The 22160-nt window shown below is 39.2% G+C and overlaps 1 protein-coding gene across 2 annotated transcripts in view; it reads left to right on the forward strand.

The window, feature by feature from the left end:
• LOC117883080 (multiple epidermal growth factor-like domains protein 6) overlaps positions 1 to 22160 on the forward strand; it is a 266421-nt gene that overhangs the window by 45288 nt on the left and 198973 nt on the right. The gene's annotated exons all lie outside the window — the stretch shown is intronic.

Genomic DNA, 22160 nt, shown 5'->3' on the forward strand with positions numbered 1-22160 from the left:
ATCCTACTTTTTGCTATTAAAATGTGGCTCTTGGCTTTACATTTTATTTTTTTCTAAAATCGACATTTTAAATGACTTCCTGAGGAGTGGGGGAAAGATATATACAGTGTATGAGTGCAGAGAGGAAAATATTCATTTACAGTTAATGCAGCAAACTGCCTGCTTTATCTTTCTTTGGACTCTGCTATGTAACATTGTCATTGAGACTTGGGATCTCTAATTTGAGAAACTTCATTTGGTTTATTTATGAATAGGATCAAACCCATTTTAAAAAAAAGTCTCATGAACTAGTAATCCCTCTCTTCCCCCCCCCATTCACTTAAGAAACATCAATCCATAGACCAGCAGCTGCTGACTAAAATTGACATTTCAGCACTGTGATTAATCAATGCAAAAGATAAGAACACATATATATCCATTCCAGGTGATATTCCAAGATTATTGTGAAAACATTCCACAAATATGGCTCAAGGAGGTGTAAAGTGCCTTCCCTCTTTGTCTGGATCTTGGGCTAACCAAGCTCATTGTGCCAGGCCCACAAGAGAGATGCACTGCTGCATAAAGCAGACTATGCTTCTGATTCTGCTCTCAGTTGGGTTTACTTGAAGTATGGTGTTGTACAGATATAACACTGTAGGTACCTGGCAATACCCTCCTCCTGGAGCTGCTAAATCAATGTAATGTTCTGACCCCATATTTACACCATCGGTGCCCACTTTAGTATTGCATCAACCTGTTATGCACCCACCACTGTGATTTCAGAGCCAGCTACTTTCCACTGGTTCACCCTGGAGCTCCTAGGCTGATACATTTCTGCTACTGCACACATCAATAAAAGCTGTTCTGCGGGCATTGTGCCATGGGTGAATTTGGGCCCATGTCTTATGTAAAAATCTACTCCCATGCACTGGACATGCAAGCAGCTTTTAACTAGACATCAGGATTATTTTGTTTATTTCCAAAGGAAAGTGAACACTTAGGCTTTCAAAGGACTTACATAAGAAAATTTAATCATAAATTTTCTGTTTTCTGATTATAGCAATCTGAGACCATCTTTCAGATTGCAAAAATGTGTCTGAAGTGATCAAAAGATCCCTGTGCATATACTGACATGAAGAAAAGCTTGACTTAGTTACATGTCAAGTAACAGTGTCTGTGTCAAATATAGGCTTTGAAAAGGCAGTCCAGGGGTATGATGGGAAGAGGAAGCTGGCAGCACGTTTCTTTCAACAGCTCTTGGCTTGTGTTGAGAAATCCACTGCAAAGGGTTGAGGAATTACTACTGCATCTAATTGTATGTTTTCTATAGATTTTCACAACTGAATGTTAATGGGCCAGATTCTCAGCGGGTGTTAGTTGGCATAGCTCCATAGACTGAAATAGAGCTATACTGTTTACACCAGCTGAGAGTCTGTCTCATTTTCCCTAATTCTTATAAAAACTGGACAAGTAGTTGAGTAATTAGAATGCGTCAGTAATCCAGAGGTAGCCAAATCAATAATCCTACACAACCTATTTTTTGTAAATTTCCGTAATTCCCACTCTGTTACATGTGTTTATTGAAGCTGGAGAGTTAAAAGCAGGGGGCACAGGACAGTGGTTAGGTTTTCCTCCAGGAATTGTGTGCAGGGTAGTTAGTGGAGCTCAGATTAAGCCAATTAACAGTTTTTGAAAAGACCTTGGTAACGTATTCATTTGAATTCTCAGGACTCACTATTTCCAGACTCTCCTTCTCTACTAGTTGTGGTTGAGGTTTATTTTTGTCCACATTTTGTTGTATTATATGCACCAACCCCAATCATTCAGTCTACCTGATCCCCTTGAAAATGTTTTAAAAACAAAGCCAAACAAAAAAACCCAGAATATCTACTGCAAGTGTGAACCAAAGGCTAAAGTAATGTTCCTGCATCTTTTTTTCTGTCAACCTTTGATACTCCTAGATAATAATAGAAAAGCATGTTGTTAGTCTCACATACCTTTCTTTTTCTCTGTCACAGCCAATTCAATCACTTTTTTGTCACTCATTTGTACATTGAAAGGTCAAAATATACAATCTGTTTTCTTACTGCATGCCCCCTTCTTTGTGTTCTATAAATAGGCACGTTACATGCATCTGTTCCTACATTTATCAGATTATTTTTCTTCCTCAAACATGAACATTGCTTTACTGTGTTACCAGGAGGGTAACATTTGCCCCAATTAAGCTCAAACACAATTTGAGCCTAACTGTGTCAGGAATGTGCTTTTTGCTGTTCTGGTGCAGATCTGCTCAAATTTAGGCAAATTACAGGCCTTTGAAAAATTTCAGTTCACACAGGCTCAGAGCCTTTAGATTTTGGTAGCTAAAATCTCCAAAGATTCTGTTCACCCTGAGTACAATCAAGCCTCTCGCAGCTTCTTGTGCTGACCAGTCTGTGCATGTGCCATCCCCACAGAACAAATGAGCACGCTCCATCCCCTTACAGTTCCTGTGTGTAACTAGATGGCGCATGCTCTATCCCAACAGAGCAAATGAGCATGTTTCTTCCACCCTGGGGTTACAGGAACAAAGCCTGATGTTCTCTGTAATGGTTGCTCCCTGCTCTTCCAGACTGGGATGTGTCCAGGTACCAGAACTGAAAGCAGGGAGTCTTTCTTTCTCTCTCTCTCTCTCCTGTGCTTTCGATGACCTCCTCTCCCAATTGATGCCCAGGCAGTGAGGGGGAAGGAGCTGCCTGATCTGAATGCAGAAAAGGACAAGCTGAGCTGAGGAGAGGGAAAAGAGTGGACTGGGACAAGGAACCTGGCAATACTGGGACTGGAGTTGGGGAAAAAGGGGAGTAAAATATGGACTGGCAGCCGGGGTGGCTGGGACTGGCTGGGCAAGGAAGCAGGGACCACGGTGAGAAGGAAGAGGGATACTCTTTTCCTCTTGGCTGAAGATGGTGTCTGATGTAAAGCAAAACCCTGATCTTGGCAGTGAATTAGAGATAACAAGCCATCCATCCACAATCCTGTCCAAACTGCCTGCTAAACCCTACCCCTCTGTCATCAGTATCCTTTATTCCATGCCAGAATGAAATCTGGAATTCTATTACTTCAGAGATACTTGTCATGCCTGGCAGTACAAAACCCAAAGGTCTCATTGTTTGTGACAGTTCTGATGTATTTGTGTAGTAATTAATGTGGGTGCAGATTTCCTTATGGCACTACCGTGTTTCATGGGCTTCCATCATGCCTTAGGTAGCTTCAGTGAACAAAATATTAAACATTAGATGCAGTGAGGGACGAGGTGGCAGATGCTTTTACAAATAATGAGATTAAATGTACTCTAGTACTTGGGCTTGTTCCTGATTCTGCTGTAGTTGATCGGAGGTTTGTAATTGACTTGACTTGTTCCAGGATTGGGCTCTTGATATAGGTGAACAATGGAATTTCATACAGTACCAGCTTGGAGTCCCCAAATTAATCTCTCAACGGTGTGTTCTGCATAGTCTACAACTGTATATCTGGGGAAAGGAGAACAAAGCAAAATCCAAGTAAAATTAAATTTGGCTGCTATTTCAATTTAGTGGATCTTTAAAAAAACTTTATAATATTTTTAAATAACAGGTGGAATTGGTATGCAGTGTGTGTGTGTGTGTGTGTGTATATATATGTGTGTGTGTGTGTGTGTGTACAGAGTTTCTAAAAGGAAAAGCAGAGGAGTTTTCTTTGCAAATATATTTACATATTGCATCTAGTTCTGATCTCATTTACATCAGTGTAAATTGGGAATAATTGCACTGATGTCAATTTTTGTTGAAAACGAACAGAAAAGATAACCTTCTGTAGCAGAGCTGCAATGAGTAGACGTGTTCTGAAGACAGGGTCTTCATATTCAAATTGAAACAAGAAAGAGAATTGGTAACCCCTGTTTAACATCTGGTTATATTACCTTAGTTGGCTTCATTTATCATTACAGTTTGGAAACATTCGATGTTTCGGTTACTGTTGTTTTTAAACGCAAAGAGCACACCTTCTACAGACCAGTTGTTCCATTTCCAGCTAGACTGCTGCTTTATTTTAAAGTCTTGCCAATCAGGTTTTTCATATTCTGTTACTGATTCTTTCTATTTTTTTTTTTTTTTTAATCTTAAAGGGACTAAACCCACCACTGTGCCAGCCAACTCTGGATTGTAATTTTCTGAGCTTTTTAGTTTGCTGTTGGTATTGGTTGGACATGTCTGTCAGCCCTGACTCAGCTGTTACTCTGTTCTTGTTTGTTTCTTTTCACTCTTAATAAAAATGTTAAGGAATGGTTTTAAAAGAAACCACTAGACTTAGCTATTTCAATAACATTTAAAAGTAGGGATGGTAGCAGCTGAGCTCTGAATATCATTGTTCCTGGCCATTCTTACCTTTTCAGTCTGGAAGACCTTGGTCACCTGAGTTTAGAGAAAAGACTAAAAAACCAAATTTTGCAGCATAATATTACCCCCTCCCAGCTTCCCCCTTCACTAGGTTCGTTCTTGTCCTCTTCTTTGGGCCAGTGTTATTGTTGACTATCTTCCCAAGAGTACTTAATGCAAATGTCTCTTGTACTATCTAATTCTTTTTTCTGTTTCTGTATTATTGATATTGGTGGGAGGAAAGTCAGATAAAATAGATACTCTTTTTTGCACTGACAACCTATTGTGCCATTTATAAAATAAATAAATCCCTACAATAAATGACTGTTTCCGTCCATATACTAACTTCATGCATTACTACGCTACTAACTTTAGCAACAAGTTGACAATGTTTGCCCCTTTAATTTAATTAGTAACATTATGTTATGTTGGTATCATAGTGGACATTTTCTGAAAGTGATTTTTGGTTGCCTCCATTTTTTTGTTTCCCAACCTAACACCTTAAAGGGGGCCTGATTTTTTCAGAGGGTAAGTGCTCAGTGGTTTCTGAAATCAGACCTGTTAAAGGTGAGTCCAGTTTTCCCCCAAAAAAATTTAAGTTTCTCAGTCACCAGTCAATTTTGGAAAATTGTAGCCTTAGTCTGCAAAACGATGATGATGATACAATACATTGGACTGGATAACACATTAGTGGCTAAAGAGCTTAAGATTTTTGTACTTGAGAGAGATTCTCTTTCTCCCAGTGACAGGTCATGGCAATTTTAATGAATATAGTTGTTGGAGGTGATTCATAGATTCTAAGGCTAGATGGGACTATGGTGACCATATAGACCAAGGGTTGGCAACGTTTGGCATGCAGCTCACCAGGGTAAGCACCCTAGTGGGCCGGGCCAGTTTATTTATCTGCTGACGCGGCAGGTTCAGCCGATCGCGGCCCCCACTCACTACGGTTCGCCGTCCCGGGCCAATGGGGGCGGCGGGAAGCGTCGCGGGCCGAGGGATGTGCTGGCCGCGGCTTCCCACCGCCCCCATTGGCCCGGGACAGTGAACCGTGGCGAGTGGGGGGGCCGCGATCGGCTGAACCTGCTGCGTCAGCAGGTAAATAAACTGGCCCGGCCGGCTAGGGTGCTTACCCTGGTGAGCTGCGTGCTGAACGTTGCCTGATCTAGACTGATCTCCTGTATAACACAGGTAATAGAACTTCCCTGAATTAATTCCTGTTTGAATTAGAGCATATCTTTCAGGAAAAACTTCAGAAAAATCTAATTTTAAATTTTAAAAATTGCCAGTGATGGAGAATTCACTGCAACTCATTGGTAAGTTGTTCCAATGGTTAATTACCCTCACTTTCAAAACTTTGCACCTTAGTTTGAAATTGTCTAGCTTCAACTTCTAGCCATTGTCTCTTGTTGGAAGCTGGAGATGGGGAGCCCCCTTCCTTTAATACAGAAAGAACTTTCTTGCAAGACATTCTCCATGACAGTGTGTTGATTTTAGAACACTTCCCCAACAATCTTTGGTCTAAAATAGTCAAGCTGCAAAGCTCAAATTTTCTCCCAAGCTATTGGAAAGCTGGGGCATCAATAAGGGTGGGGAGTGGTGGATATTTGTTCATTTTTAGCCAGAAGAGTTAAGTGGGTCTGAAATAAATTAGAATTGTATTTTTCAATTTTGTTCAGGTTGTCTAGACCCTTGCACAGGCATTCAATGATTTTATTTATTTCCCTTTGCATAACAAATGAACATTTTGCATGTATAATGCTCTTTTTAGCTAAAAAGATCTGAAAGCTTAGTGTTACCTTCATTTTACAGATGGGGAAACTGAAGCACAGAAATATCTTGAATATACATATAAAATGAAGCCAAGTCTCTGGGTTCACATGCAAAATGGAATAAGAACATATACATTTGGGCCCTTTAAGGCAAAAAGAAAAGGGTAGTCCCTCTCATCTTCCTGATTATCCTTCCGGCAAAAAGAGACAGGCCTTCCAACATGCTCTGGCAGGCATTTGTCAGATGAGCAGAAGCCATTTCTACAGATGAGGGTCCTCTGGCATAAAAACTATAGTGCCAGCTATGGATATTAAAATCTAGGGACTGAGAGCTGGAGTGTTCCAATTACATTAAGTAATATAGAGGCATGTAAGACGAGAGGCAGTTTCTAAAGTAGCCAGACATGAAACCATATAAGTCTTTTACAACTGAAGGCCAAAAACTTGAGCTGCAGCTGGAAACATATTGGAAGGAAGTATAATTGTAGGAAGACTGGTGTAAGTGACTTGTGACTAGTATTATGGAGCAGCTGAATACTACCCCTAAGTAGGACATATTGCAGCCCCAAAGAGATTGCATCACAGCCATCCAAGGTAGAAGTGGTAGCTTTATTGACATAACTGGTATTTAACTTACTTTCATAGTATCAATATTATTGTGAATGAACAGTCTTAAGCATTGCAGGATCATGTCTTCACCTAGGTGAACTGTTCTTAAACAATTTCTCCAGTGTATTAGACATGCATTTGCTTTCCTTTGATGCCAGATGGCATCTTTTCTCTTATTGCACCTTTTCTTCATTAAATTTTTTAATCCAGTTAATGGAAACAAGATTGGGCCCCAAATTCTGTTTACATTTAATGTTTGCAATTTCCTCTTGTGGTGTGTAGGCACATTGTTGGGAATTCCAGGTCTTCCCTGCCACTCAACATTTTATAGAGTTGGGAATGTAATTCCTCCATAGAATTGCAGTATTAAAAAGTAACTTATCATGTTTTACTCCACTGTGACATGGTGCTTCTCCACCTTGATTACTGTAACCTCCTATCTGGCCATTACAAATGCAATTGTAACACACTTATACAGTGTGTGTTGTGTTCTTCTCTAGTGGCTAGTCCATAGAGAGGATAATGGTCTACTACTGCTTTCCGCTAATGGAATAGCTCCTTTACATGAAGTGGAAGAAGTCCGTGCTTTGGTGCTGAAAGTCTTTTGTCAAACTGAGGTGATGACCTTTGGTGGGATTGTTACCCAAGGTGAACTGAATTCTTCTGTTGAATACCCTGTGGTATTTTATAGACTTTTGTATATTGTACCTCAGTACAATTTATTCACTCTTTTCTACAGCTGTGATTAGAAAATGTCTGTAAATTTAGCCAATTTACTTTCCATGAACTCTTACTGCCAAATTTTGCTGTCACGTACACCATTGTAAATGGGGAGCTACTCCATTGAAGCCAGTGGAGTATCTAAAGTCACTGGTTTAACTGAGAATGGAGAGCCTGTTTGGAAAACCCTATGGAAGGAGGCTAAATAGAGGAAATATCTGCAAGGCTTCCTTCAAGGAATTTTCATCCCAGCCCCACTGAGTGGAGGACTAGGTTTGTAACCTGTGAAACAGGCCACGGGGCTTGGCTCTTGAATACCCTGGTATCCTCCTGGATCTTGTGGGATCAGCAGGAGAAAAAGGCCTTCTGAGTGCAGATTCTCTGATGCCCGTTCATCTCTCTCTTTGGTAGCACAGCTCCAATGGGATCTTCTATGGCACTTCACAGCCCTGCACTCCCTGATTTGATCTGCACTCAGAATGGGAAGCACCAAATTACTTTGATTCTCTTTGGTATTTCAAGTCTGATGACAAAGACTGGAAATCTCATGAGAGAGAAATTTCATGAGATTTCCAACCCAGTCATGTAGTCCCAAGAAGTTTGGATAAAGTTAAAAAGATCCACAACTCTGATCTTCTACATCTTTTTGATTTGCCAACACCTAATCTAAATGCAATTATGCCTATATCAAAATCAAATATTATAAAGTCAGGACTCTTGTGCTGCATTCCCTGGTAACCAAACAGTGAGGAGTAGTATCATCATGAATTTTTGTGATGTGAGGATAAAAGCAAAATCCTTTTGGAATTAAGACTAATGCACACATGGATCTTATCCAGTGGATGTCTCCTTTAAGGCCTATCTGGATTATATCTGCTTTATTAAATTGTAATATTAAACAAAACAGAAGACTGCTCTCAAGAGTCTGAGATCTTTTAATTAAAAAAGCAGAGAACTCTATTAAAGAACAATATGTGGCAAAAGCTTGGAATAAATCTTTCTGGTAGATGGTTTAGATATTTAATCTCATAAATCACTTCTTGTTCTAATTTAGATCTCAGACGTTGCAGTGGGGTATGCATGTATTTTTTTCATATAGTAGAATGAAACTAAAGAATTCAGTTTCTAAATGTCTTGCTCCACTAAATAAACTCTGCCAGTTTTTGACATGTGCTATTACTGGTAAGTCATTCTTGCCATTTAAATCTTGTTTCATACTACTATATATTTAGAATTTTATAGGGTATGGGTACGTAGGCTGGTAAACACTCCTCTTGAAGTTAATCAAAAATAATGTCCTGTTTATAGACGATCTTACAGTATTGAATAGAGAACTATACTACTTTATAGAATTTCAGAGGAGGGCCCAAAAAACCCATAGAAAGGTCTTATTCTCCTTAAAATTCTATACTTTAGGGTCATTTCTATAGAGCCCTATTGGTTTACTTCTAGTAAAATCCCAAAGGGCTTTTCCTTAAGGGAGTAAGCCATTTTGATGAGTGAATGGAGAAACAGGTCTACACTCCGAACTTTGGTTGGTAAAGGGGTGTGTGTGTGTGTGTGTGTGTGTGTGTGTGTTTTTATATATTTTTTATATATATATATATATATATATATATATACACACACACGCTTGAAAAGCCCTAGGGTGGATGCAGTTATACTGGCATAAAAGTGCTTTTGCTGATATAGTTTATTTTGCTTGGGGAAGTGCTTTTTCTAGTATACGTATACCAGCAAACCTTTTCTAGTGTAGACTAACGGGTGTGTTTTGCAGTGGCTTGAGTAAGGGGAAGCAGTATCCTCCCCTGCCAGACCTCAGAGCTGTTATAGGAACCACAGCTGTGGTCTCCATTGCTGCTGCACCATCCTCCACAATGGTCTGTGTGTTGTAGCCATGGTCCTTCCTCTGCTTCTGCCTCTCCCCACAAACACCATTGTGTACTTAGCTCTGTTGAACACATATGTGGTGGGAACCTCATGTAGCAGAGCTGTACCAGTTCTACTGCTTGTTGGATAGTTCCATGTCTGTCTATGGAGAGCAGGGTTGGTCCCTTTTTTATTCCATCAAAGCAGGGCAGAGCCTTTCTGCATGCTCACTGCTTAACCTTGGGCAAGTCATTACCCACAAGCTCTAAAGTTTCTTCAGCTCTGTAATGGAGATGAAAATACTGGCCTGCTTCCCATGGATACTTTGTTAATTAAAGTGATGAGCTGTGAGATCTTGGTCAAGTCACTTCACCTTTTGGTGCCCGGGTTTCTTCACTTATAAGTGGGGATAATGACACTTATCCTGTGTGATAAATGCTCTGAAATCTTTGCATAAGAAGTGTGATATAAGGGCTTATAAGTGCAAACTATTCTCCTTTCTCCTGAAACGTTTGTATTACAACCTATTTGTTGTCTTCTGTGAATTTGTTTTTCTTTTTTTATCAGAAGTTATGAACATCCCTTTAGGTGGTGGCCGTGCACAAAAGGAATGTACCGTAAACAGCAGCTATGTGGTTACTGGTGTGTAGGGCTAGCAGGTGGAAGGGTTCTCTCCAATTCCAACTGCAGCTGTATTTGACAACAGCTGAGAGAAAACGTATGTAACTGTGCACTCCTGCAATACTTTGGGTTATTATGACTAATTGCTTTTGTCCTGTAATGCTGGAGTTTCCATTCTCTAGATTCCAAAGAGACATGAAAAATATGTAGACCAAATCTAAAAGAGTATTATTTGAGCAGCTTGTTCACCCAAATGATAAACTAACTGCTAAGGAACGAAGAGAGCCTCCAAAAGACAAAGCAAATTAATGGAAAGTGTTGAACAGTGCAAAGGAAATGAACAATATTGTTTTGGTTATAAATTCCAAACTAGAATCTAAGCGTAAGAGAGTGGGGATTATTTTGTGTGGGTGGGGGGAGAGTTTGTGGGGATCTGAGATTTTTTTGAGTGAAATAGCAGACCCAGTGAAATCAACAGGAGTTTTACCATTGACACTGGAGCCAAGATTTCATCCCTAGACGGTTATGAAGCTCACCCAGTTGCTATATCAGTGTTTAGGAACCAGTTCAGGAATACTAAAAAGAAAAACTTTGGAACCTGGCAAGTCCCAGGACAGCAATTGAATATAGGTGAGGAGATTAAATAATGAAAAGTATCTTAAAGAAACTTCTCAATGCATTTGAACAAATCAAACGTTTATACTCTTTCTCTATATTTATAACCATTATTTTGCGAGAGTAGGACTATTTGTTATAATTTGTTATAGGTGGACTCCTTTTTGCATAACTGAAGATTCTCAATGGATTTGGCAAAAACCTGCTAGGATATGTGTGGGTTTATACAATATATGTATTTATGTATATTGTATGCATCAACCCTATGTATCAGAGAGTGGAACATATGCAAGATTTTAAGTAAGCAATGTAAAAGCAAACAAGCACCAATCAAACATAAAGCCACTCCAATATCATGTATTCCTTAATGCTTAATCCATTTTTTAAAAATGAGGACTCTGTTAGTAATTGCTAAATGAACTGTCTGTAACTGTAGTCTACATTTTTGTTTTGGTATCTGTCCAATTTAAATTATGATTACATTTCCTTATGTTTCCCACCCCCAATATATTACATTGGAATTATAAGACTCAATTCTTCTCCCAGTGGAGTCAATGGCAAAACTCCCATTATTATCAGAGAGCAAAATTGTTATTTCAGAAAGGGAATTCAGATCAATATGGGAAAGCATGAATTAAAAACAATCTTGCAACCTCTGTATATTTTCCATGTTGTAAGAATATACAAATATGTTGAGATCCATATTAATATATAGCTACATGCTATACCATATACTTGTAATCCTGCATTAGGATGATTAAAAGTGGACATTATTCAATATGATAAAATGTATCTTACATAATGTATTATTTATAAGTAATAAAATAATCATGAAACCTGAGTGGCATTTGATTATTAAATGGCCATTGTCAGTTAAAGGATCATCTGTTCTAAACAAATGTATTCTTTGCAACTAATATTACCCTGGATTGTTAAAATATGCAACGGTCAACTTTACTTTTTTGCTATTGATGACATTTGTTTACTTATTGCTTTGCCAAGTGAAAGGCAATGAAAATTAACCAAATATGTTTAAATTTTGCATCTATTCACTTTCTGGTTCTCTGTGCTGCATGGTTGGGGTTGCCAACACACATGGAAACTATAAAAGGAGCAGGATGGAGGCAGTGCCATGACTGTTGGTATAAATTGCTTACAATGCTTCACTGTCCTCTTCAAATCACTCTTCCTGTGGTATTTTTCTAAGTGAAAATATATAGTTTTAAGTAATCAATTATTAATAGGTATTTGTATATAGCAGTAGGGCCCAGAGATGCCAAAAGGGTGTAATAGGAGATTGTAAGCAATGTTCTGTGTCTATATAGACACAGTAAGGGCCCATGCCTGGAATATAATTACATACTTGTAATTTTTCTTCTCAGGTGAGTTGCTCCATTGAAGCCATAAGAACTATTCACCTGAGTTAAGATATTTGTGCATGTAAACATTTGCGGGATCAGGCTCCTAATTCAGCAAATGCTTACCTTTTTGCATGTGAGTAATTTCTTTTTATTTCACTGGGACTACTCATGCTCAAAGATAAGAAAGCTCTTGAATGTTTGGCTGAATTGGGGACTAAATTTGGGACTTTAGCACTCTATGTTCCTAGCCAAAGCTCTCTTTCAGATTCCTATTTTCACTCCGGGACTGATTCTACTTTAGAGGTCTACAAATATGAAAAGCAACTAGACAGCAGTATTTTTAATACAGTCATTGGAAATCAATGAAAGCCCTGTAGTTGTTTTAATGAGTAGTGTTCTTTTGTAAAGCTCTATTTTGTGAGATTTGGAGAATTTGATGCTATAGCTGGTTAAGTATCTCCAGGAACAGGTTCTTATTAACATGTACATGACAAACACAGATCTCTAGATGTTAGTTTAAAACAATCATATTACTATAACCACTTGAAGCATCAGCAAATTCCCAAACCCCACTTCTCTCCTTAAATATTGCTAGCAGGGTTGTGTCTAGAGAAAATCAGAGATAGATAAAATGTAGTAAACATAAGGCTGTTTCCTCCATGAAATAAATGCATTTTGCAGGTAGAATCAAACAGACAGCATTCAGTAAAACACTGAATGTGAAACACTAACATCGTTTCACTGAGAAGCTTATTTGAAAGGGTAGCTTTTTCACAATCTACACATCCATTCTGAAAAATATTGAAATTAGTCTCTTGAACAATTTCATCCCTTCCTCCAGTAGACTTTTTCCCCTCGGTAACTGAAAATTAGATAGTGGCTGAGAATATCTTAAATCCTGAACACTTTTTTTTAAATTGTTTAATATAAAAATAATTGTTCCCCATTTTACTGTGGGTGAGGGTATAAGACTTGAAAAGTAATTTAGGGCCACATTTTGAAAAGGCTTCTAATGTTGGGTATCTCATTTGTTGACTGCCTAATTTACATAGGTAGTAAGCACCTACATTCAATTGGAGCTCTCCAATAAGGCCCTATGTATTTCAAGTTGGCTACACACTTAAAAGTCAACTTCGAAAATTTGGTATTAAGCAACTTGCCTTGGATGCTATTTGGCTTAGTGAGTTAGACATCAGATTATGAGTCCTGCTTCCTGAAATTAATTTGCAGTATGACCTTTGGCCTGTCACTTAACTTCCTGGTACCTCAGTTTCTACATCTGTAAGATGAAACTACGCAGTTAACTTCTAAAATGTTTATAAAATGTCTTCTATAAATGCAGAGGAATGGGAAGGCTAGTCATAGGCAGAGGGGAGAATGGGACACAGCACCTCATGTCTCTTTGCCCAGTCCTTAATGCACTAGACCAGATGGTTATTAAGAAGCTGCAGCACCACTTCTTTTGGAAGCTTCACATGGGTGGACTTCTAAATTTTCACTGACTGCCATTTTTGCTCAGTAACGTTAAAACATGAGCCATATACTACAGCTATCAGCTGGCTGTCTTCTATAATCAGTAACAACCTCACACTGTACATAGATATTGGCTGTTGCTTACTTGATTTTTCATTGAACTTCCCTGTCCCAATTTAGGCTTTGGAGATCTCATGTTTTATTGCAAATCTTCCCCAACAATGTTAGTTTCTGGCTGTTGAGAACATAGTGTTACACATGATCGATAGAGACATTGAAGAGATTCAGTCAATTTGCACTTTTTTAAAGATAGAACATAATTTACAATATTTCTGGGGCTAGAGAATTGAGCTCTTAAACAATTACCTACTGTAGAGTTGTTGTGGTAGATTTATTTTTTTTAATCACAGTACCACAAAAAAGACGGTGGAGTTAATCTAACTACATACAATGAGGTATGTCATGGAAAATCTTTGTGCCCTTTTAGGAATGCTGTTTGATCCAAGGCAAGTTCTGTAGGTTCTGTTTGAACTGGTAATGGTCCCAACTTTTGAAGTCCAATGATTATTGGGTGACTGGAAGGTCAGAATGTAGCTAATTACAAGCTTTCATAGTATTTAAAATTGAAGAATCTTGAGCAGAGGATAAGCCTAGAATCCTATTTATCAGGCCACAATATCTCTGCTTCAATTTTCTCCTTGTATGTGCTATCTGCAGGAGATTTCTCTTCACCACCACTATCCCCATCTTCTCTGCAGCTGTGGGTTTGTGTCCAATTCTGGTATTTTAAAAGATGATTCCTAGTTAAGTTGGAAGTTCTTAAAGAAGTAGAGTTACTCTAGCCCAGAGTTATGTTCTCCTGCTTCTGGTTAGGGTGGGAGATCTCCTCTCTATGTAGTAATTGAAACCCAAACATTGCAATATTATGCTAATGCTTGAGAACCAGAAAGTAAAAGTGACTGACTGCAAACAAGAGGATGGTTGATCGGTTTATTTTGTGTGTCCAAGCTTGGCAAGAAAACAGCAAACTGCACAAATAGTGCAAAGTAAATTAGATTTGTTAGTAACTTCTTTCAGCTGTTACTGTTAACAAGAATGAGGACATTTAGTTTTTAACATGTCTGCATGATCCTTCTTCCTTGGAGTCATTTGTAAAACTCCCCTTGACTTCACCCTGGCGATTTTAACCTGACTACTCCTTTAAATAAAGTTTTGTTTATGTAAAATTTGTTATAGTTATTTTTGAAAACCAGTTTAGTTTTAGTATATTCAGACATAATTTGTTGTGATTTTCATGTGTAGACAATATTGTATTATTTCTCCTTCAGAATAGCTTAAAAGAAAATAATCATACCAGAGACTGAAAAGAAGTGTAAAGCAGTAGATGCTGCCAATAGCTAGAGTAAAGAAAAAGGCTGAATAAAAAGTTCTTTGTCTGGTAAGAGTCTGAGTAATGACAGTGGTTTTGGTCTTTGACAGCTTGTTTTCCTCTTGAAAATATTTCATTTTGGGCCCCATCTGTCCTCCATTGAAGTCAATGGAGGCAGGATGGGGCATTTTTTGGGTCACTGTTAACATTGCCATTGGATGAAGAGTCCAACAGTGATGAGCAGAAGGCTGATAAGTGTCTCTCTTGGTGAAGGGGCACAACAAAATACCTTTGTTTCTCCCCTTACCCCAATGTTTAATCACAGACTTTGCAGCCACCATTGTCAATATCTGTTACTTGCAGTTTCCATATTATTACTCAATACACACTCAAAACTCAAATGCTCAAGGAGATGCCTGCAGCTCACATTAATGGAATTTAAATAATTTATATTTTCCCTAAAAGATACAGTTGGACTATTCTATACAGTCTTGTTTCTCCACAGTGCAATGCTTTCTTTTGGTGTTGTGCAGAGAAGGATGGGGGAGGGGGTCTATTTTATTTTAAAAATACATTAGTTAAATCTGAAATTAGCCCCGCACTGAATTTTCACACATGCTGTAGAAGAGGGATGTACTATTTTACTGAAATTAATAATGAAATTCATTAGTCTCCAGGCATGACATTCGAAGGAAAAGGAACAGGTCCTGTTAGAACAATTCTGGTGTCAGCTGTCCACATTTTCTAAGGTTATTTTTGAGTACTACCGAGTACTAAGTGTTTGAGGTAGGAAAATGCTCATTATTACCATTCCAAAAATAAGACATTTAAAGCATTTTAAAAATTACAAACAAGTATGACCTGCTCCCTTTATACAGACAGATGACATTACAAATCAATAGTGCATTTAAAGTTATGACTTCTTAGAGTGTTTTATTTCATTCAAGATCCATTACATGACGTTAGTACTGGTGAAAGGGAGCAGATTGTCAGCTCTAGAGCTTTGCATCCTCACTTTGAACCAACAACATCCATCAACCCTTCCCAGCTGGATGGACTGTTCTAAGCAGAGAGGGTTTGGTTCCTCTCCTGAGACTTCCAACTAGGATGCCAGTTAGTGTAAATTGAAGTAGCTGTTTTAGTATGTTGAGCTCCAAATCTATAATCTGGACTCAGACCACCTTTTGAATAACTAATATCATGTAGTACATACCAGGTATTATGAACACATACTGAATAGAAGAAACCAAACAAATGCTGATTGTCTACAAGTATATCTCATTTTGCTATGTTACACAGAGTAGTTATTAGTGGTACAATAGTTATTTGCAGGGTCAGAGACTGTTTCACATCAGAAAGTTTCCTTCTCTGAAAATATATTCTTGAACCAGAGGAATTCCACTGGTCTACAATTTTTGAGAAGTCGTCTGCTTCAGAGATAAAATGTGCTATTTATTATGTATTTTGATGTGCTGAATTCAAATATGACAATTAAAACAACTGATTGGCTACTGTTTCTAAGATATTTAAGTTTTTACATTTTATGTCTATGTATAGTGTGTAGATAGTAGAGTTTTAATTATAAATTGTAAACCTAGGTCTTTTCATGTGTCTATGGTTGCTTTACATGATAATATTTCACCTGTCCTGTTTATGTAACACTTTAAAAATCAGCAAAAGGGTTATATAAATAAAATTTATTATGAAACAAAAGGCAAAAAACTATTATGTACATAGTTTAGTCCTATTCAGTGTCTACTCGGCACTTCTTGGCTTGTCTCTTGTATTCATTAAATGGAGCATCTCTTGTCACTGTCCAGCAATAGTCTGCAAGCATTGATGGGCTCCATTTGCCCTGATAGCATTTCTCCATTGTTGCAATGTCCTGGTGAAATCGCTCGCCGTGCTCATCGCTCACTGCTCCGCAGTTCGGTGGAAAAAAATCTAGATGACAGTGCAAAAAATGTATCTTTAGTGACATGTTGCAACCAAGGCTTTTGTATGCCTTGAGGAGATTATCCACCAACAACCTGTAGTTGTCTGCCTTGTTGTTTCCGAGAATTTATTGCCACTAACTGGAAGGCTTTCCATGTCATCTTTTCCTTGCCACGCAGTGCATGGTCAAATGCATCATCTTGAAGAAGTTCACGAATCTGAAGACCAACAAAGACACCATCCTTTATCTTAGCTTCACTTAACCTTGGAAATTTTCCACGGAGGTACTTGAAAGCTGCTTGTGTTTTGTCAATGGCCTTGGCAAAGTTCTTCATCAGACCCAGCTTGATGTGTAAGGGTGATAACAAAATCTTCCTTGATTCAACAAGTGGTGGATGCTGAACACTTTTCCTCCCAGGCTCCAATGACTGTCGGAGTGGCCAATCTTTCTTGATGTAGTGGGAATCTCTTGCATGACTATCCCATTCGCAGAGAAAACAGCAGTACTTTGTGTATCCAGTCTGCAGACCAAGCAAGAGAGCAACAACCTTCAAATCGCTGCCACTGATGTTGGTCATAGTTTATGCACCTCAAAAGTTGTTGTTTCATGTTGTCATAGGTTTCCTTCCTATGGACTGCATGACCAACTGGAATTGATGGCAAAACATTGCCATTATGCAGTAAAACAGCTTTAAGACTCGTCTTGGATGAATCAATGAACAGTCTCCACTCATCTGGATCGTGAACGATGTTGAGGGCTGCCATCACACCATCGATGTTGTTGCAGGCTACAAGATCACCTTCCACGAAGACGAATGGGACAAGATCCTTTTGACGGTCACAGAACATGGAAACCCTAACATCACCTGCCAGGAGATTCCACTGCTGTAGTCTGGAGCCCAACAGCTCTGCCTTACTCTTGGGTAGTTCCAAATCCCTGACAAGGTCATTCAGTTCACCTTGTGTTATGAGGTGTGGTTCAGAGGAGGAGGATGGGAGAAAATGGGGGTCCTGTGACATTGATGGTTCAGGACTAGAAGTTTCATTCTCTTCCTCTTCCTCGTCTGACTCAAGTGAGAATGATTCTGGTGCATCAGGAACCGGCAGTCCTTCTCCGTGTGGTACTGGGTATATAGCTGATGGAATGTTTGGATAACGCACAGTCCACTTTTTCTTCTTTGACACACCTTTCCCAACTGGAGGCACCATGCAGAAGTAACAATTGCTGGTATGATCTGTTGGCTCTCTCCAAATCATTGGCACTGCAAAAGGCATAGATTTCCTTTTCCTGTTCAACCACTGGCGAAGATTTGTTGCACAAGTGTTGCAGCATATGTGTGGGGCCCACCTCTTGTCCTGATCTCCAATTTTGCAGCCAAAATAAAGGTGATAGGCTTTCTTAACCATAGTGGTTATACTGCACTTTTGTGATGCAAAAGCTCTTCACCACAAACCTAGCAGAAGTTATCTGCACTGTTCACACAAGTACGAGGCATCTCTGCTCACTTTGGCTAAACGGAAATGTGTCCCTTTGCAAAATCAAACACTGACAAATAAGAGAGCACGACACTGAGCTGATATAGGGCAATTTGTTCAGCAGAGTGATGTAAGCTTTGTTATGATTGCATCATCCATGACTTCTAGGAATAACATGATGCAATTCATATCATGTATGACGCAATACCAGCTTCAGATTGCATCATTCATTGTTTTGCCTAAAAAGCAAGTACTGTCCAAACCCAGTCATAGATTTATTCATAGATCCAGTCAAAGATGTATTGTAGTCATTTCTGGTTTAAATTGAGATCCCTTCCCTTTATAACTCACTTATCCTCCGCCATTCCCAAGTCAAGGGTCGTATATACTGACCCAACAGCCTATCTTGAAAACTAGAGCCAATCAACAATTTTAAGCATCATTTTTGTTCTCAGTGACCCAGAATTAGTAAAGTTTGACTACATTTATTTCAGAAGCATTTTGGCTGTAGAGCAGTGTTCTCAGACCTCCATGATGGGTCATAAATCTTTTCAGCTTCCATCAGCTCCCTGCAGTGATGGTTTTAATGAAGCACTGAAGTTCACATCTGTTTTTTACTAGAATGGATTTATGAGTGAATACAAAAGGGCTCCTTATTTAAAAACAAAGACCTGAGGCTTGTAAGACTGCCAAAGGAGTTGAAAGTGACTCTAAACGAGTCCATTTTAAATTAGTCTTCAAGACCATTTTTTGTGTACTTTACACTTCAAAGGCATCCCCGCCATGTTTGATAGGTAAAATCTCTATATAGGCCATGGTTTAGTATTGGTTTGTGCTTATTTTACTATATCAACATTTGGCTACACTAGGTTAGTATCTATACACAGTACATCTATTTATCCTACGTATTTTATCCACCCAGGCTATGATCTTTCAGGGCTGGGAGTGAGTCTTCATCCTTGTTTACACAGTGTCCAACAAATTATTGGCCCTTGATAACCAACAATGAAAGTTATTGATATCATGAATACAGTAACCTCCCGTTGTGGACATGCACGTCTCAAAAGGGCAGTAGAACCAATCCAGCTCCACTGTGCACAGGATGGTAAGATGTAGAAAGGGTATGAAGATGATCTGCACCCCAAAGCTGAGTTCACGGAGGATTCCTCAGATGAGTGGGGCAGGCCTAGGAGAGAGGTATTCTTATATTCTGAAGTGGGAGGAAACAAGATGCTGTGGAGCGCTATGCAGCCCTGAGTTACAGTTGCAAAGTAACTTTAAGTGGCATTCTGTGGCTGTGTGGGAAGATGTTGTATTCTTGCTTTTCCACAGCTGACTCCTGCACAAAATCGCCTTTTTACACTGGACAGGCTTTAGCCCTAAATAGGTAGTTTTGGTGGCCCATCAGCATTCTTTCAGATACAGCCTGCTTGGTTGTATATGTACTGATTTGGAGACCCCTTGGTCTAGTAGATAGGGCACTAGACTGGGAGTCAGGAGATCTGGGTTCTAGGCTTGGCACTGACCAGTTGTGTGACCTCGCTTCATCTCTGTGTCACTGCTTCTCCTCCACACCCCCCGCCATTGTGATATGTTGACAGCTGGGAGGTGTAATTCCCTGAGGTAGACATATGTGCTCTAGTTCTGACTGAGCTAGTGTTAAAAATAGCAGCATGGCCAAAGTGGCACAGGCAGCAGCTTGGGCTAGGTGCCGAGTCCAATCCTAGGAATGTACTGGGGAAGCTAGTCCGAGTCACTACTAATGCTACTGTAGGCCACGCCGCTATTTTTAGCATGCCAATTTGGTCAAGCTAGTGTGTGTATGTGTACCCGAGCTGGGAATTTAATTTTGCCAGCTGCAGTAAAGATATATCCCTGTTGTTAGCTCTTTCAGAGTGTTGACAGTCTTTTCTTACGTACTTGTACAGGGCCTAGCACAATGGGTCCCTGATTTTGGTTGATGGCTTTAGGCACTACTATAATATAAATAATTGTTCTGTATTTAGACAGAATAATTTAGTCATAAAATCATTGTTACTCTTTTTACTTTTAGTCTCTACTGTCTCTTATTTCATGTAAACAGAGAAAGTGCCATGGTGAAGATTAATTGCATATAAAGCCATTTGAGATGTTACTAAATAAATTGCGCTTCTGGGGCGATAGACTTGTGATTGTGAAACTACACAGACTCCTATTTAGAGCATAGAGTGAACAATAAATTATAAGGCTAAACCCATGTACTGTATTTAGTGTTTGTAGGTAACTCTTAAAGGCCTGATTCAGTTTCCTTTGAAGTGAAGGGGAATGGAGGCAACTCCAGCTCCTCCCTTGATTGAGTCTAAATAACCTCATCAGAAAACATGAAGTGCATTTTTTATAACAGGGGAGTCTCGTGTAGTGTTTTCCTTCAGTTCAGCTGCAGTATTTTGTATCTCTGTAAGCCATCAACACTTGCAAGCAAACTGTCAAGTGATCAGCCATGGAAATTGAATTAACGTAACCTGCTCAATGCCAGCCATCAAAACCTTAATTTGGTCGGTAGGCCCACTTTAGGACATGTGTCCTGGTAAGACTTTTGCATGCATGGTTGTGGAAAATAGGCAGAGAGAAATGATTCCCCCCCCCCCCCCCCGCGCCCTCCAGAACAGAGGTGTACTTTACCCAGACACTTTAATAAGCAGGTAACAGAGGAGTACTCCGAGATGTATTAATGAATATTTTTTAAACATCTTTGGAGTGTGGTTTCTTTATGAAAAATATAAACTGAATTTCCAAGTTGGTTTTGCATTGGCACTGAGGCAAATTTCCTATAATGTACCATAAATATTCAAATGTGAGAAACCAAATTTTTGGGTAATGGTATATGCTGCTTTTAGTTAATCAGGTATTATTTGTAGTCAGCCAAAGAGCAGTGAGGAAAAAATATAACAAGTTTGTACCTTCTGGACTGTTTTTTCTTAAATGGCTTATAGAAGTTTTTGTTTCTGTTGTGCACCTCTAAGCAAAATGATAGCTATACAGAATTGTTCTGTTTGTAACCAAACATGGACTGTCAGCTCACTTTTTTAGACCATCCTATTCATGTTGTGCTTTGTTAGTGGTATACAATTTCTAAGTAGAGTAGATGACTCAGCATTCTAAGGAGTGTTTTTGAGGGGATTTGTTGGGGTTATAAGAGCAGGTATGGTGTGCTAGAGCTGCAGAGAATTTATTAGTCTCTTATTAAATGACCCAGAAACCCTCCATAGCTGAAGACACTTTAAATAAACTGCAAATAAGTGAATTGTAAAATGATGATGGTTTTGCTTCCTACACTACAGCAGGAAGGGGAGGATGAGAGGATTTCCTGGGGCCTACACAGGACAGCTGCAAGTGATAAGACCCATGTAGGTTCATGGTAAGCCAAAGGTCACCAGGTCAGAGACTGAATTCTATGTCTGGCCACCAGGACTATGATTGGTTGGGTCAGTGACTGTGCTAGTTGGATGGACTGTGACCCAGGCTCAAGAGGGACCTTGGTTGACATTGGGATGTTGTTGTACCTCTGGATCCAATGCCATCAGAGTGGACAGAGAGTCCATGTCAATCCCATGTGCTTGAGGGAAGAGGTGAATGTGCGTGCATATTTTAGGTCTATTTCTTGTCAGTTTCCTGATATAAGCTAGGGGTATTGTTATGATCTGGCTTTCTAGAATGCATGGATTTGTATGACAAAAATTGATTTGCTTTACATTTTTGTGGTCTCCACTGCTTTGTAACAACTCTAGCGGTAGCTGTGCTATTAGCTTTTCTTTTCCTTTAGTAAGTAGCCCTTTCAGATAAAGGATGATTTAGGAGATTTGAATCCCCAGATTCAAGCCAACCCCTCTGTTTTGTCTGAAGAGGCTTATTTTCTCCTTCAGATTCAGCAAGAATCTTGCAAGAACAGTTGTTCCCATGAGCTTTCAGCCCAAGAGGACAGAAAACCTTG

Source organism: Trachemys scripta, chromosome 9, assembly GCF_013100865.1.
Source record: "Trachemys scripta elegans isolate TJP31775 chromosome 9, CAS_Tse_1.0, whole genome shotgun sequence".
In the NCBI taxonomy this organism is placed as follows: Eukaryota; Metazoa; Chordata; order Testudines; family Emydidae; genus Trachemys; species Trachemys scripta.